The 18,687-nt window shown below is 51.3% G+C and overlaps 1 long non-coding RNA gene across 2 annotated transcripts; it reads left to right on the forward strand.

The window, feature by feature from the left end:
• The first annotated feature begins 751 nt into the window (after positions 1–751).
• Positions 752–2,956, forward strand: LOC123104210 (uncharacterized). 2 transcript variants are annotated; one of them, XR_006450202.1, is made up of 5 exons: positions 752–1,110; positions 1,245–2,045; positions 2,129–2,364; positions 2,458–2,596; positions 2,699–2,956. It is a non-coding gene; the product is annotated as an uncharacterized lncRNA (long non-coding RNA). The 2 variants fall into 2 exon arrangements; XR_006450201.1 differs by having other exon boundaries at positions 1,245–2,364.
• Positions 2,957–18,687: the final 15,731 nt, after the last annotated feature.

The following is an 18,687-nucleotide window of genomic DNA, read 5'->3' on the forward strand; positions in this document are numbered from 1 at the left end:
AGTGTGACGCCTTCGTGTCGGGCGTCACATAAAAAGGTTAGCCGCGTGAAATAGTTTCACGGATAGTTCATTCTGTAATTTAATTTCATTTACAGGTTAAATTTGTCAAATTTGCCGGCAGCGCTTGTCTCTTCCTCGGAACAGGAAACACCACCGTACCGCTACCAGCAAGAACGATAAGTGTGCCCTTGATGCATGCATGTGGCAGTCCTACGATAAATCATTGCCGAGTACTTTGGTCGTCATTTGGCGGTCTTGTGTAGCACTACCACCTCCACCTAAACGAAAAGTGACAATTCGTGTTAGGTTTCAACGTCTTATGTGTTTGTGTACGATAAACTGACCGTGTGTTTGATGAATTTTCTGCACCTTTTGAACGGCGGAGCTCTGTCGGTGTCGGACTCCCAGTCTCCCACGGGAGCTTTTGTGTGCGAAGAGGAACTGGGATGGGGACATGTGCATGCACGTACGTACAGTAGGCCGCAAAAAGGAAGCAAATGGAAAAGAAACCTAATAATCTGTACTACTATTAAAAGAGTAAACATGAATTAATCTAAACCCCCAAACTTAGTGTACACAAGAAAACCAGCATCCTTGGATCTAACCCACTTAATTATATCTAAGAGCCCGTATTACTTCGATGATCTGCCTTAGAAACCAATGGACGAGATTAAATGTTCTGCCAGTCTGCCACCAACGAACGGTCCCACGCATGCCCACTAATCCGCTCACGACGTCGTACCCCCGAACCGACATCACGTCTCAGTTGAAAAAAAAGAAACATCACATCCCGACTCCACCCCTCCCCAGCCGCCACAGAACTCCTCCCTGTTCCCATCGCCGTCGCCCCGTCGTGAGGAACCAACCTCCCGAAGCATCCGGAGCGGCAAGCGCTGGAAGAATGAAGAGATGGCGTCTGCGGCGACGACGAAGGAGATGGGGCGGACGTCCTACATCTGGATCAAGCGCGAGGAGGAGCGGCGTGAGGCTTCCTGGAAGGAGCCCGAGGGCCGGGTCTTCTCCTTGGCGAGCCCTGCGACCAGATCCTCGCCGGTCGTGCCTCCTTCGCCGACCTCACCGCACAGCAGTCCGGCTCCTGGGGAGTGAAACGTGCGTAGATGAGATTCTCCAGATTGTTTTCTTCTTCTCTCTCCCTACCAATCCTTCTTGCTTCCCCTCTTGTGTCTCTCGATGCTACTATATCTATATGCAGGTTTTGACATGCCTTTTGTTTGTGTTGGCAGGAACTCCAGTTCACGCTCTGTTTTGGTGGATCTCACGACGCTCAGGAGGTGTTCGACGAAATGCAAAGCCAGAGAAAAACTAGAGATGAGACACAAGTTCAGTTTTCTCTTCAGGCAAGGAATGCCTTTCTCTCTTTTGCTCTGGCCAGCAACATGGCCGGCTCCCTCTCTTTTGTGTGCAGTTACACAAACACACACATGTATGGCCTGCAGACATGCTCAGACATCCTCAGCACACATAGACGTCGCTACAGTGCAGGGACACACACAACAGCCTACTGTCAACTCCGCATGCTACTACACACGAGCATGGTCTATACACTGTCTAGATTGCAACAAGGATTACATTAACAGTTTGAACCGGGCTTGATTTTTTTGGTTAAGATTCAATGATGGTTTGGTGTTACTCTATTTTTACTATTGTTTCCTTATCAATATTTCACTGCTGTGGTAGTGAAACATTTATCTATTACGTACTTTTTCGTTGACAGACGAATGTGCTGTTTGAACTGTTTTCCCTAGATGAAGGAAGTACAGTTTGCATGTACTAATTTTTTACTGTTAGTTTCAGATTATCCCCTTTCCTGTGTGCATTTACTAGATGCTTAAATTAATATATGGATCGTCTTCGGTCCAGCAAGATCTATTTAGCAAATTAAAATTTCTCATCCAGTGTTCAGTTATTTTCTCAACTTATTTGCTGCTCATGTATGTGTTAACCTGTACTGAGATTGTTTATTATATATATGTCTATGTCCTGCTTCTGTAATGTGATGCATCTATTTAGGGAAGTCATTCTAGGTAACACACCTGACTTGGATCAGCTCAAAATTGCTATTATGAATATAATTTATTTCACATAGATAATGAGCTATTTCATGCAGTTCTTGTCCCTGGAGACTTCTCAAGTGCAACTTACGAGTATCTTGAACCATCAACACCGCCTCCAGCTGACACCACCCTAGGCTCTGGGGAGTACACCGGGTCGCCGACAGCTGCTTAGGTGATGGCAGCGGGCGGGGCTGGTGTTCTTCTTGGCGCACGTGCGTTACCTCTCCAAGATCCATGAGCTTGGTGATAGGTTGCTCATCCTATGATGCTCGCTTGCTCACCCTGCTCGGTATCTACCACCATGCCATCATCATTGTCATGCTACCTCTGGCTCGCCATTGGGATGGAGTTCTCATGTGGAGTTGTTTGGATGTGCGTGCAGGTGCAAGAAATTCAGGAAGTTGGGCAAAGTAGGGTCGTTCTGGAGGCCATCACTGTTGCGCATCGCCGACCGGGCCAAAATCTTGTCAGATTATGCGTGGACGCTAGCAACCTCGAAGCATGCTACCATCTTGGAAATTGTAAGAACAATTGGCACAATTATTAATCATGTTCCCTTTCTTTCCTTTGTGCTTAGCAAATGTAACTGGTTGATCTTTCTATTGTTTTTGGTGTGTCAATAGATCTGATCGTATTTCTGGGGAGCCGGGAGGTAGGAGCAACGCTGATGATGACCGTGACGGTGGGTGACACCGCCGGGAGGCAATGCACTCCCTGTGTGTCGTTCAATTCATTGGCATTGGTGCCACCAAGGACGATCACAACAAATGATATTTTTCCTTTGATTTTCTTTCTGACGGTGGTGGATTGGTTGCTCCTTGGTGCGTGGATTTTTAAATGTAGGCTGCTGGTGAGGAAACAAAGTTGGTGAAAATATCAAAGCTGGACAAAAATAATAGAAACATTAAGCACAGAGCCTATCTTTTTTCTCAAGTAATGCTTCCCAGCCCCGATTGCCATGGACATTGTGATTATGGGATGTTGGAACATTTGGATGCAAAGAAATGGGAAAATCTTCAAGGCTGTTCCCCCAGGAATTCATGCCTGGAAGCAGGGTCTATACCAAGATCTTTCTCTGGTCAAATATCGCACTAAAGAGAAGAATGTTGCCGCTCTTGAGCAATGGTTGAATTCCCTTCTTTCATAAGAGCTCGTAGATAATTTTTATCTATATTAGAGAAAACTGGAGTTGGCTAGATTTCCTGTATTTTCTTTTTAGTTTGGCTGTACATATTTATTTTTATAAATGAAAATATACCGTAGAACTATTGTTCTACTGTTCCGGGGGTCAAAAAAGCACAAAATGTGTTGTACCTAAATTAGCTGCCTGGAAACATAGGGCCCGTGCTAAATGACTGAAGGGTGAGAAACAACTTCGAGCCGAGAATTGGAGACCGGTGAGATAGAGTTCGGCCATAGTGTACTGCCTGGAAAGGAAGGCATTGCACTGGAGGGTGGCGCAAGTGGTAATGGAGGAGGCGGTGATGAGTATTGCGTCAGGCGGCAATCGGATTTAAGCGTGGAAGATATGGGCATCGATATGAGAGTGGGCGAGAGCCATAGGAAAAAGGGATCTGGTGAAGAAAGAACATAAGAGATGGGTGTGGGTCAGTGGATGTTATCGGCCTGGCTAAGCCAACGTGGTACATGCAAACTTTTTTTCTTTTCTGAGTTGTACTAGGCTAAATCTCACTATATTTGTACGTGTTCATATGTCATTTGTTTTTCAAAACAAAATAAATAATGAAAATGTAGAATAATGTAAAATCAAAATAAGCATGTTCATGAATTCAAACTCATTATTTTTTATTTTTGTTATATATATATATATATATATATATATATATATATATATATATATATATATATATATATATATATATATATATAGGACAAATGTTTCCTACAAGCAGTGGTAGTTACCACCACTTGTGTTTTGTATGTTGTATATAGTATCTGAGAGTATGTACGTGTAGTATGTAGTATATAATAATGATTAGGTAGTATATATACTAGTTTTTAGGTAGTATATACCATGTTTTGAGTATGCTCTTTTTTACGTACAAATATGTACGTATTTCATAAATATAACAAAAACTATGGGCCCATATGCAATTTTTTCATATAACTTGCTTTGAGATATCTTACATATAATATACAAATATATTTAAAATGATAAAGTAGTATATATACTACCACATGGTAGTATATGAGACATATGGGGTAACTACCACTGGGTGGTATAATGGATTTTTCCATATATATATATATATATATATATATATATATATATCCTTGTCATTTTGATGGTATAAAAAACTAATAGACAAACCACTGTTTTGGTATTATTATACATTCTTTATTTGTACTCACATATGCATGTATGCACGTACACGCTTTACTAGTTATGTAAAGGCGCGGCGGGTTCGGTTGGTGGTCCTATAGGATCGATCGACATGCTCCGAGATGCTGCCGGCCGGCGGCTGCGATGAAACTTCCTCGAGATTTGCCAAATCCGCCATGCTGCAGCAGTGCTGCCGGGATGGGTTGACAATGGACCTGATACTGATAGCAAGCAGATCCTGTGCGTAGTAGTCGGGCACAGTGTTGCTAGATGGGCCCCGGCCTTGGATCCGGCACCGACACGCGACACACGGCCGCACGCACAGGCGGCGCGGCGCTGGGGCGGGGGCGAGCCAGGTCGCATGCACGCAGCAGCAGGGGTGGCTCGTCCGTCCACCTGGTGTCACGAGTCACACGTGTTGTACTAACTCGTCCATCGCACCCGACTCCCGGCTGCACAACGTGGCCGATCCATGCATCTTGATTGGCGGATATCCTGTCCTCGTCACACTCCATGTCGTCCATGAATCAACCTGTGATTGAGTTGGTTAGGTGGACAATGATATCTCAATCCATTAGGATTCAAATCCTGGTACTCGCATTATTTCTGGATTTGTTCAGGATTTCCGGCGATGCGCTTTCAATGGGAGAAGACATTTTCGTCAACGACAAGGCGTCTACGGTGATTTCGTAAATCTCAAGATGATATGTCGGCTGAGTCTTTTGGAGGTGCTCATAGGGGTAGGGATGAGTGTATGCGCGTGTATATGAGCGCTTGTGTTTGTACCGATGTTAAAAAAAACACGTCCATGTCGTCCCAGTGTAGTAGAACATCATTGAGCATGATCACAGATACTAACTGATGATGAACTGTGCACATCAACGAGCTATCATATGGACTACTGTAGTCCCGGTAGGTGGGTGGCGGATGGCTGGCTGGTCCCGCGCGCAGGTCTGACATGGACGGCTGCCACGCGACCACCCACCGGCCGGCGTTCCACGTAGGACGTTGTACATGCCCACGCTAGCTCGCCGTATGTGCATGCACGCGCGCGCGCCGCGAGTCTGACCGACGCGCAGATTGCAGCGGCGCCGCGGGACCGGCCGGCTCTTCCGATCCGCTTCGCGCCACGCTCTGCCGCATGCGTCGGCACCCGGGAGTCCGTGTCCCGTTCCCGATCTCCGTGGCCGCACCCACGCACGCACGCACGCACTTGTTTATTCGCGGCAGCCACATTGCGTACGCTGTAGATGCTCGCTTTCTTTGGGTTCTTTCGCCGTGGTTCCTTTGTTTACATGCTCTACTGAGGGCTTCTCTGATTCAAATGAATTTTATAGAATTTTTGGAGGATTGAAATCCTTAGGTTTTTTTTCTATGTTGGTCCTTTGATTCATAGGATTGGATCCCATAGAAATTTTTCCTATGAAATCTTTTGTACTACATTTCATAGGAAATTTAACATCCACTCCAACCTCTTTTTACAATTCCTTTGTTTTTCCGTAGCATCAAATAATCATTGCTGATTCTGTAGGATTCAAATGGGCATGCCACTCAAACCCTACACTTTTCCTATTCCAGCGTTTTCAAAATCCTACAAATCAAAGAGGCCCTGAATGTATCACCCGAGGCCGGCGCCGGCGGCATAAAATAAGCCAGTTCGCGGATTCGGTGCTTGGCCTCCACAGTTCCCGATCCCATCGGATCTTTCTTGGCCCATCATCTTTCGGCTACTCGCATGCCGTGCTTGTGCTTGTTCGCGTTCCCCGTAGACGCCCGGGCGCGAACCGAGCACAATCGAGCAGGCAGGCAGGCAGCAATAATGGTACACTTACGGGAAATAGGTACGCACTCAAGTTACGGACGCAACGTGGCTTCATACAGTTGGAAGACTTAACTCATTTGCTCCGAAATTGTCTCCCATACCACATCAGTCCGTAGGCTGAATCCGTCGGATACATCCCGTAAGTGTAGCATTATTGGGCAGGCAGGCAGGGGCACCCGTCGTCGCCCAACTCCTGCCCGATCGAAATCGGAATTTACACGGCGTGGCCCATGCGGGTAGGGCTGTGGTCACATCGGGATCTAGACAGTGACGCGTCGTCCGTCCCGGTTCGCCGCAAGCTAAATGCCAGGAACCATCACGCCGCCTTTGGCATGAAGCACGAAACGGGTACCATGACAAGGACGGCGGAGGCGTGTCCCCGCTCCCCTCTGACGATTCTCCGCTCTCCCCTTTCCCCTCCCCGCTCCCGCCAGCGGCCACTCCGGCCCCGGCGTCCACCCCTCGCGCCGGCAACCGCTCCGGTTCCTGGCGCCCAGCCTCTTCCTGCCATGGCTTCCGGCTCCCGCAGCCCGGGCAGCCATGGCTCGGTCTCCTCCTGCCTGCAGCCGGTGGTGTCCGGCCTCGGTCTCTCCGAGTCACCGGGATCTGCGGGTTCTTCCTCTGCGGGCGCGCCTCCCCACGCCGACCGGGCGGTCGCAGATCCGGCCGCGGGCGCTGCCGTGGCGGATCCTTGGAGACGGCCGGGCCCTTCCCGCAAGGCGTTCTAGCGCCGCCGGAAGTGGGAGCTCCGGCAAAGGCAGCTCGCAGCGGAGACTCGCCCGAGGTTGCGCTCGCCGGCATCTTCTCAGGAGCGGCGCGAAGTCCCGCCGGATCTTTTCGGTCTTTGCTTCAAGTGTTTCAGGGAAGGACACCGCAGGGCAGATTGCACCTTTTTGCCGCTCTGCTTTCGTTGTGGTCTGGAGGGGCACATCTCGTCTGATTGCTCGCGTCCCCGGAGCCCAAGGCCGGAGGAGGAACTCCGACGGGAGGCCATGGCCAAGGTAGCACAGACTGGTCTACAACAGCTGTCAGCAGGGACCGCGCGTAGGCTGTTGCCGGGGACTCGGCAGGTCGCTCCTCAGGGGAGGCCTCGTCAGTCCCGGTCGACACCGTACCTGCGGGGGCCTGGCTGGCGTTGCCTGCGACGGCCGCATTGCCGGCGGCCATGGAAGGCGTCTGTGTCATCTCATGGACGCAGGAGATGGATGATATGGAGCAACGTCTTAGGACAGCAGTGGTGGCCTACATAGGTGGTTCCAGGCTGGCAGTGTCGACAGTCGAGGCGGCCGAGGCCATTGCAGCTCAGTTGCATATCCCAAGACACAAGTTTTCAGTGCACAAGTTCTTCCCGGAGGATTTCTTAGTGGTGTTTGCCACCCCAGACCTAAGGAACAAGGCCCTGACGGCAGATTTTGTGGAGCACGAGTTCTTCAAGATGTTCTTCAGGCCATGGCTGTGGCAAGCTCAAGCGGTGACTAAGGTGATGCGCTCCCAAGTCGACCTGATGATCGAGGGCGTGCCGTCTCACGTCTGGACGAGGGATACTGCTGCTGAGCTGTTGGGTTCGGGCTGCCTGGTGGAGAGCCTCGCGCCGGAGACAGCGAACCGTGAGGACCTTTCCCTCTTCAAGCTCAGGGCATGGTGTGTTGACCCGGATGAAGTGCCAGTTGCGTGGAGGCTATGGGTGCCGGAATCGGAGATGGAGTACACCCCTGCGGCTCGCCGGCCAACTTCTCGGCAACTGCTGGAGTACAAGACTTTGATACACATTGGCAGAGTCAGAGAGTATGCCGGGCCAGAAGGTTGGCTGCGGCCACCTAGCTTAGATGGAAGCGGGCAAAGTGGCTTGCCAGATGATTCTGGCAGCTACTCGGGAAGTGGTGATTGGCGCGTTCTCCCCTGGACACGTGGTGTTCGTGATGCTAGGGGCGGCGCGCCGGATCGAGATGTCGCCGGAAGGTCGTATCGACAGGCTCTGCTGGGACGTGTGGGGCCGTCTGACTGGCGTCTTCCTCCGATGGGCGCGGTGTGTCCTCGGGTTACTATGGCGTCAAGGCTGGTGTTTCCCTCACCGGTGGCAGCTGATCCCCCAGTCCAGACGCCGGTGCGCATCAGGGTGGCTGCGGAGGAGCAGGTGCCGGCCCGCCATGGAGGATCCCCGGCCGCTGCGGATCACATGCGCTCGGCCGCTGAGATTCCTGAAGTTGTTGCCGTGGGCCAGGCGTTGGTGGTGCCGGAGACCGCGCGGTCGCCACCTTTTGCGCAAGACCGGTCGCTCACTGGTACGCAAGGATAGTCCCGGAGTGGCATGCAGGAAAAGACTAGGGATTTGGTTGTGGATGGGGTGGAGGATTCTGTGATTGGTGCCTCCGACCAGCTGGAGAGGCCCACAGATGCTGGGCTGGGACAGAGCATGGGGATTGATGTTCCTCGCAAGCAGTGCACGGGTATGGAAGGCGGGCAAGCCAATGCGATTCTGGGACAGAGTCGTGGGATTGCAGAGGATCACATTTTGATTCCAGGTGTGGAGACTGGGCCAGCCAATGCTGAAGCTCCTGCTCCGGCTGCCGCGGTGGACCCCTTGTCTGGAGATGCGGAGCTGGTGGGGGTGCAGAATGAGGTGGGGACAGGTCAAGTGGCCGGCCCGGTGGGCGAGCCGCACGAGACGACCCCGGGATGGGCCCCGGTCTACGAGCTGCTGCCCCCCACTACCCTGCATGCAGAGGAGCGCATGATGGGACCTACTAATGGAGCCAACGGGCAAGTGGAGATTGGCGACCGAGGCGCTCGGGACTGCATGATTGAGCCAGCGGATGTGGGTACTACTGCTTGCATGGATGTAGACGTCCACATGCACGTACCAAATGGTGCCCGTGATGTTCCGCTACCACCCAAAGAGCAGATTGCGGTGGCCAATATCAAGGCATTTTGTGCGGGATTAATGAAAAAACTGGCACCACCCCTCCTTAAGGAGATTGAAGCTGTGTGTGGAAAGGGACTGGAATACACACCTCGTCAGACCACTCGTTCTGCGACGGTGAACATGCCACGGAAGTCCAAAGCAACGGCGGCTGAGACGGTGCTTCTCAAAGCGTTAGGCATCACACCAGAGGGTCTGGCGGTTACCGACGAGACACTTACACAGCTCAAGCAGATGTTTGATTCTCCAATAAAGGAACTGCAACTTCGTGCACTCGCCGCGATTTTTGGCAAGGTCATCCCTTTTGATCTTGGCCAGGAGGTTGCCCCGAAGGTTGCATTGCTTGCCTAGTTGGCGAGCGTTGGCGCATGTGTCGATATCATGTCGTCGACCAAGATGGAGTTGGTGTGTTGGAATGTGCGTGGCTTGAACAGCCCGGCGAAGAAGAAGGCGCTGCGTGAATTTGCGGATTCGACGCACCCGGCTATGTTTTGTATTCAGGAGACTAAGCTAGCTTGTATCGATACTTATACGATTATGCAATGCCTTGGCCCGTCGTACGACGGTTTTTTCTACTTACCGGCCTCGGATACGAGGGGTGGGATTCTCTTAGCTTGGAACTCAGTGTTGGTTAGCATTACGAACTGCGTCCGTGATACGCATTGTGTGACTGGGTATGTGACCCCGGTCGACGGTACGCCTTGGTGGCTCACTACGGTGTACGGACCGCAAGAGGACAATGACAAGATGTTGTTCCTAGAGGAGCTCGCAGCGAGAAGGGATTTGTGCCCGGGTGCCTGGATGGTGATTGGGGACTTTAACATGATACTCCAAGCCTCAGACAAAAGTAACTCGCACCTGGACAGAAGAATGATGCACAAATTCCGTCAATTTGTGGATGGCAATGGGCTTAAGGAGCTATACTTGCATGGACGTGCTTTTACTTGGAGCAATGAAAGGGAAGTCCCTACCCTCACCGAAATAGACAAGGCGCTGGTTTCGGTGGATTGGGAGATTGACTATCCGGACTGCCTGCTCCAAGCGATGTCAACTTCGGCATCAGACCACTGCCCTTTGCATCTTGCCTTGAACGAGAATTTGCACCCGCAACGACGTTTCAGATTCGAGGTGTTCTGGACGAGGCTGGAGGGTTTTGATGATGCGGTCAAGGAGGCTTGGGTGTGTGACCCTCGGATTCATGATCCTTTCAAAAGACTTGATGCACTGCTTAGAAATGCGGCTCGATATTTAACAGCTTGGGGACAAAGGAAGGTTGGTAACGTCAAGTTGCAGATCGCAATGGCTAACTGGATTATTTTCCAGCTTGACGTGGCTCAGGAACGACGCTTGCTTTCGGCTGGGGAGATTTGGCTGCGCTGAATGCTTAAGCTTGTAGTGCTCGGCCTTGCCTCTCTCGAACACACTATCGCGAGGCAAAGGTCACGAATTCGATGGCTCCAGGGAGATGCTAGTACCAAGCTGTTTCACCTCGTGGCAAATGGTAGAAAAACAAAAAAAAAATATATCGGCGATATTGCACGACGGCAACCTTATCATGGATCAGCACGGCAAGGAGGAAATCTTTTTCCAAACTTACAAAAACTTGCTAGGCTCGGCAAGAGGGCGCGAGAACACCATTGATCTAGAGTTTCTAGGGATCCAGCCGGTGGACTTGCTGGATCAGGATGCTTATTTCACGGAGGAGGAGGTTTTCGCCACGATCAAGGACATGCCAGCGGATCGCGCACCGGGCCCGGATGGGTTTATTGGCCTATTTTTCTAGAAGGCTTGGAGCACCATCAAAGGAGACTTGCTGGCCGCCATACACCATCTCTTTCTTGGTAATGGCCGCGACTTCGGAAGACTCAACCAAGCCCTGATTACTCTTATCCCTAAGAAGGCCGGCGCACGTCGGGTGGGAGATTTCCGTCCCATCAGTTTGGTTCATAGCTTGCCCAAGATCCGCTCCAAGTTACTCGCAAATCGGTTGCGGCCGCGTATGAATGAGCTCGTTCACGCCAACCAATCGACATTCATTAAGGGGAGAAATCTACACGACAATTTCTTGCTCGTAAGACAGGTGGCTAGATCCCTACACCGCCGGAGAGCAAAAGGTGTTCTACTCAAGTTGGATATCTCGCGCGCGTTCGACACCTTGTCTTGGCCATTTTTATCCGAGGTTCTTCGTGCCAAGGGATTTTCAGACACTTGGTTATCCTGGATTGCGATCTTGCTCTCTACGGCCAGCTCACGCGTGGTGGTCAATGGACATGTGGGGCCTAAATTTGCTCATTCTCAAGGGCTTCGGCAAGGAGATCCGGCCTCGCCGTTGCTTTTTGTTATTGCCATGGATGTCCTCACATCGCTTGTCACGAGAGCACAGGAGAGTGGAGTCTTGAGCAAGATGCCGGGTTGCACATCCATGCAAAGACTTTCCATATACGCGGATGATGTGGTATTATTTGTTAGACCTACCACTCCGGATCTTACTTTTGTCAAGGAGGCTTTGCACATATTTGGGATTGCTTCGGGCCTGAACATAAACTACTCTAAGTCCACGGCCATCATGATTAGAGACGAGGATGGTGACAAGGAGCTGGTCGCGGGCGCCATGCCCTGGAGCATGGACTCTTTTCCCTGCAAGTACTTGGGACTGCAGCTGTCAATATGGCAATTGACGCGCTCGGAATGGCAACCGATTGTGGATAATGTGCTCAATTTCATGTCAGGTTGGCAAAAAGGGATGATCACTAGGGCAGGGAGGTTAGTGCTGGTGCATGACGTAGTGATGGCGCGCCCCACTCACCATCTCATCATAGCGGATGCTCCTAAATGGGCAATTGAACAAGTCAATAAACGGTGCAGATCTTTCTTTTGGGAAGGATCGGAAGCGATTCATGGAGGAAAATGCCTTGTGGCTTGGCAAAGAGTTTGCAGGCCTAAAGACCTCGGTGGCCTGGGGCTGCTTGATTTATACCGTCAAGGCCTGGCTTTACGGTTGCATTGGGAGTGGCTCAGACGTACTGACTCTAACTGACCATGGCATGGGCTACTGATGGTGAGCGATCCTCAGGTGCAGAGGGTTTTTGATAGCTTAGTGCATTGGAAACTTGGTGATGGCAACAAGGCGTTGTTTTGGAAGGATAGATGGATGGATGGTGGATCTGCCAAGGAGATTGCCCCGGGTTTATGGAGCAAGGTTCGAACTCAGACGGTGAACAAGCGGATAGTGTATGACGGACTGACGAACCACCGTTGGACCGCGGACATCTCAGGAGATCTTACCACCGATGATCTAGTTCAGTTAATCAAGCTCTGGGAGATTGCTATTGCAACACATCTTGACCCTACTCAAAGAGACGAGGCGATATGGCCCTGGAACTCCAAGCAAGTTTACACCTCAGCCTCAGCTTATCAAATGCTATTCAAAGGTGCAATCAGTGTGGACTACGCGCGATGGATCTGGAAATGCTGGGCACCCCTCACCTACAAAATCTTCCCGTGGCTTGCAGTACAACATAGAATCTGGACTTCAGACCGGAGGCTTCGGCACGGGTTACAGGATGACCCCTCCTCCTGTTATCTATGTGATCAGGAGGAAGACAATGTGGAACATCTACTCATCCAATGCGTTTACTCAAGACATGTATGGCACACGGCCTTGTCCAGCGTAAGGATTGCGCCAACACTAGCACCGGTGGCGAATGATAACTTGGAATTGTGGTGGGGTAGCACCCGTAAGCTGATTCGCAAGGAGAACCATAGAGCTTTCGATAGCCTGGTGATTTTGGTGTGTTGGCACCTATGGAAGCAACGAAATGCTCGAGTCTTCCATCCGAAGACTCCGTCTATCTCCGCCTCTGTATTAGTGTCTAGGATTCTTGATGAGCTGCGCATGTGGGCGACAGCAGGAGGGTGGGGAGTTGAAAATATTGTGTGAGGAGTTAACATAGTGTGTGGAGTTGGAGTTGGCCATGGCCTCAGTCGGCTTGTGACTGGTGGCTATGCTTGTAACTCTCTTGTACATTTCTTTCACTCTTCTATAAAGCTAAGGTACGCAATTTGCGTACTCTCGAAAAAAAGACAAGGACGGCGGAACCAAAGAACGCTGGGGTTCACGCCGGAGGTAGCGAGTCACGGGGTGAGCGTGCGTGTCCGCACCAGACGTGTCGCGCAATCTTGGTTGGATTGGCTGCATCTGGATTGGTACATTAGTAGTACAAAAACGCGCCGCCGGGTGAACCGGATTTGATGGCCAGCGAGTGAAGGATCCATCATCAACTAGGCACTGGTCAGGGGCGCAGGGCTCACTCGACGCAACGCCAGCCAGCGTGTTTGCTTGCGTTCCACAGAAAGGCGCAGCCCGGCTTCTTCCATCCCCCTCTCGCACTCAGGCCAACTTCACCGTACGACCCCAAACAAACGTCGGGTTTGGCCGGATTTCGTCCGTTTGGGGCGGCAATGGATTCGTCCATGTCCACTTTTGTTCGTTGGGTCGTGGGTGTGTTCAACACGCGGCCGCATCCCAAATCATGTCCGGGGTGGACGTGATTAAAAAAAAGAAAAACTAAAATAAAATATCAAAAAAAGTAAATAAAAGCAAATATAAAAACATAAAACATAAATTAACCATCACGGCCACAAAACGGCCCAGTTCCACGGTTCACATTGCCATAATTAACATAAAAAACGCCGTCCGTGCGCTCCTGCCATGCCCGTCGATGCCGTGGCCGTCTTCCCTGGCCGCCGGTGTCATCGTCGTTGCTGACAAGGTCGACGTAGTCCGGCGGTGTCCAGAGGTGTGACGGCGGTCCGTGGTACACGGGAGCGGGCTGGAAGGCGGGAGGTGCCTGCACCACCTCCTCCCATGGCGACGCCTCCCGCTTCGGTGACCGCGGCGGCGTGGGGCACCAATTCACGCCCCCACGGCGCCGGCCATCTCCGGAGCCGTGCACGACTAGATCCAATGCTGGCCCACCAGGCCCGGGTGGAACGCGGTCACCGGCTCCTCCTCCGCCCTCATTATCTCCAGCTCGGGGATGGCAACGTCGCCGGCCGCAGAGAGGGCCATCGTCTCCTTGAGACCTGGCCATTGGCGCTCATCGTGCGTGTTCATGGAGTCCTCCATGACATGTTGCATGAGCAAGGCCTCCTCCTTTGTTGTCATGCGAGGAGGTGGAGGTGGCGACAGAGACCGTGAAGGCGACGGCGTGGGCGTGAGGCCGCGCACCCGCGTACGCCCGCGCACCTCTCGACGTGGCCGTCACGGCCCCGACGACGTGCCGGCGAAGAAAGAGGCGCACCGCACGTCGTGCTCGTCTCTTAGCCACGTATCCCAGACCATGGAGTCGGGGGCGTACCTATCGTCGTAGTACAGGTCGTTCGGCAGCAGGCGGCGGCGGCGGCGCTCGATCTCCTCGCGGCGCGCACGGCCGCTCGTCGGGACCAGCGGGATCGGGACCCGATCGGCGGAAAGATGTCAGTTATTGGGGAGGTGGGCGTCGCCCCATGGGACCGGCGTCCTCGTCTCCCAATAATGCCGGCATACATCCGTGCTGATGTATTGCCAGTCGCGCTTGCCGCCGGCCCTAGGGCCGATGGTGAATGGGGCAGGCGCGGGGCCTCGACGCGGTGGTGATGTGGCCTCCTCTTTCACGGAGCCGCGGCGGCGGCCCGAGGACGGGCCAGCCTCGCAGTCATGCTTCCCCTTGCGGCCATGGTTCCAGAACCCCATGGCTGCGAGGCGGCCGGCCGGCAAGTTCGACGACGGGGAGAGGCTAGGGTTTGGGCGTGTCGGGTTTCGAGGAGGCAGCGGGCTGGAGTGGGTAGTGTGGATGACGACCGGTCCACGGCTTCCCCATTTAAGAAGGACGACGACCGTTCGCCTGGGCGGATGCCAGGTGGGGCCGGCCGTGCGTGCACATTGTGTTGGGAAACGTAGTAATTTTAAAAAAATTCCTTCGCACACGCAAGATCATGGTGATGCATAGCAACGAGAGGGAAGAGTGTCATCCACGTACCCTCGTAGACCATAAGCGGAAGCGTTATGACAACGCGGTTGATGTAGTCGTACGTCTTCACGATTGACCGATCCTAGTACCGAACGTACGGCACCTCCGCGATCTGCACACGTTCAGCTCGGTGACGTCCCACGAACTCACGATCCAGTAGAGCTTCGAGGGAGAGTTTCGTCGGCACGACGGCGTGATGACGATGATGATGACGCTACCGGAACAGGGCTTCGCCTAAGCACCGCTACGATATAACCGAGGTGGATTATGGTGGAGGGGGGCACCGCACACGGCTAAAAGATCAATGATCAACTTGTGTGTCCATGGGGTGCCCCCCTCCCCTGTATATAAAGGAGTGGAGGAGGGGGAGGGCCGGCCCTCTCTATGGTGCGCCCTAGGGGAGTCCTACTCCTTCTGGGAGTAGGATTCCCCCCTTCCAAGTAGGAGTAGGAGAGGAAGGAAGGAGGAGAGAGGGAGGAAGGAAAGGGGGGCCGGCCCCCCTCCCAATTCGGATTGGGCTTGGGGGGCACGCCTCCCTCTTTTCCCTTCACTCTCCTCTATTCCACTAAGGCCCAATAAGGCCCATATACTCCCCGGGGGGTTCCGGTAACCTCCCGGTGCTCCGGAAAAATGCCCGAACCACTCGAAACCATTCTGATGTCCAAACATAGGCTTCCAATATATCGATCTTTACATCTCGACCATTCTGAGACTCCTCGTCATGTCCATGATCAAATCCGAGACTTTGAACTACCTTCGGTACATCAAAACACAAAAACTCATAATACCAATCGTCACCGAACGTTAAGCGTGCGTACCCTACGGGTCCGAGAACTATGTAGACATGACTGAGACTCACTTCCGGTCAATAACCAATAGAGAAACCTGGATGCTCTTATTGGTTCCTACATTTTCTACGAAGATATTTATCGGTCAAACTGCATAACGGTATACATTGTTCCCTTTGTCACCGATATGTTACTTGCCCGAGATTCGATCGTCGGTATCTCAATACCTAGTTCAATCTCGTTACCGGCAAGTCTCTTTACTCGTTCCGTAATGCTACATCCCGTCACTAACTCATTAGCTACATTGCTTGAAAGGCTTATAGTGATGTACATTACCAAGAGGGCCCAAAGATACCTCTCCGACAATCGGAGTAACAAATCCTAATCTCGATCTATGCCAACTCAACAAGTACCATCGGAGACACCTGTAGAGCACCTTTATAATCACCCAGTTACGTTGTGACATTTGGTAGCACACAAAGTGTTCCTCCGGTATTCGGGAGTTGCATGATCTCATAGTCATAGGAACATGTATAGTTATGGAGAAAGCAATAGCAACAAACTAAACGATCATCGTGCTAAGCTAACGGATGGATCAAGTCAATCACATCATTCTCTAATGATATGATCTCGTTAATCAAATGACAACTCATGTCTATGGTTAGGAAACATAACCATCATTGATTCAACGAGCTAGTCAAGTAGAGGCAAACTAGTGACACTCTATTTGTCTATGTATTCACACATGTACTAAGTTTCCGGTTAATACAATTCTAGCATGAATAATAAAACTTTATCATGATATAAGGAAATATAAATAACAACTTTATTATTGCCTCTAGGGCATATTTCCTTCAGTCTCCCACTTGCACTAGAGTCAGTAATCTAGATTACATTGTAATGATTCCAACACCCATGGAGTCTTGATGTTGATCATGTTTTGCTCGTGAGAGAGGCTTAGTAAACGGGTCTGCAACATTCAGATCCGTATGTATCTTGCAAATCTCTCTGTCTCCCTCCTTGACTTGATCACGGATGGAATTGAAGCGCCTCTTGATGTGCTTGGTTCTCTTGTGAAATCTGGATTCCTTTGCCAAGGCAATTGCTCCAGTATTGTCACAAAAGATTTTCATTGGACCCGATGCACTAGGTATGACACCTAGATCGGATATGAACTCCTTCATCCAGACTCCTTCATTTGCTGCTTCCGAAGCATCTATGTATTCCGCTTCACACGTAGATCCCTCCACGATGCTCTGCTTGGAACTGCACCAACTGACACCTCCACCATTTAATAAAAACACGTATCCGGTTTGTGACTTAGAGTCATCCAGATCAGTGTCAAAGCTTGCATCAACGTAACCGTTTACGATGAGCTCTTTGTCACCTCCATATACGAGAAACATATCCTTAGTCCTTTTCAGGTATTTCAGGATGTTCTTGACCGCTGTCCAGTGATCCACTCCTGGATTACTTTGGTACCTCCCTGCTAAACTTATAGCAAGGCACACATCTGGTCTGGTACACAGCATTGCATACATGATAGAGCCTATGGCCGAAGCATAGGGAACACCTTTCATTTTCTCTCTATCTTCTGCTATGGTCGGGCATTGAGTCTGACTGAACTTCACACCTTGTAACACAGGTAAGAACCCTTTCTTTGCCTGATCCATTTTGAACTTCTTCAAAACTTTATCAATGTATGTGCTTTCTGAAAGTCCAATCAAGCGTCTTGATCTATCTCTATAGATCTTGATGCCCAATATATAAGCAGCTTCACCGAGGTCTTTCATTGAAAAATTCTTATTCAAGTATCCTTTTGTTGGGTTTCGTAGTAATTTCAAAAAATTTCCTACGCACACGCAAGATCATGGTGATGCATAGCAACGAGAGGGGGAGAGTGTGATCTACGTACCCTTGTAGATCGACAACGGAAGCGTTAACTTGGTTGATGTAGTCGTACGTCTCCACGGCCCGACCGATCAAGCACCGAAACTACGGCACCTCCGAGTTCTAGCACACGTTCAGCTCGATGAAGATCCTCGGACTCCGATCCAGCAAAGTGTCGGGGAAGAGTTCCGTCAGCACGACGGCGTGGTGACGATCTTGATGTACTACCGTCGCAGGGCTTCGCCTAAGCACCGCTACAATATTATCGAGGACTATGGTGGAAGGGGGCACCGCACACGGCTAAGAATATGATCACGTGGATCAACTTGTGTCTCTAGGGGTGCCCCGTGCCTCCGTATATAAAGGCTCAAAGGGGGGGGGGGGCTGGCCAGCCAAGAGGTGGCGCGCCAGGAGGAGTCCTACTCCTTCCGAGAGTAGGACTCCCCCCTTTCCTAGTTGGAATAGGATTCGCGGAGGGGGGAAAAGAGGAGAGAGAGGAGGAAGGGGGCCGACCCCCTCTCCTTGTCCTATTCGGACCAAAGGGGGGAGGGGCGTGTGGCCCATCTCTGGCCACCTCTCCTCTCTTCCACTAAGGCCCACTAAGGCCCATATACCTCCCGGGGGTTTCCGGTAACCTCCCGGTAATCCGGTAAAATCCCGATTTCACCCGGAACGCTTCCGATATCCAAATATAGGCTTCAAATATATCAATCTTTATGTCTCAACCATTTCGAGACTCCTCGTCATGTCCGTGATCACATCTGGGACTCCGAACAAACTTCGGTACATCAAAATGCATAAACTCATAATATAACTGTCATCGTAACCTTAAGCATG

Source organism: Triticum aestivum, chromosome 5A (genome assembly GCF_018294505.1).
Source record: "Triticum aestivum cultivar Chinese Spring chromosome 5A, IWGSC CS RefSeq v2.1, whole genome shotgun sequence".
Classification (NCBI taxonomy): domain Eukaryota; kingdom Viridiplantae; phylum Streptophyta; class Magnoliopsida; order Poales; family Poaceae; genus Triticum; species Triticum aestivum.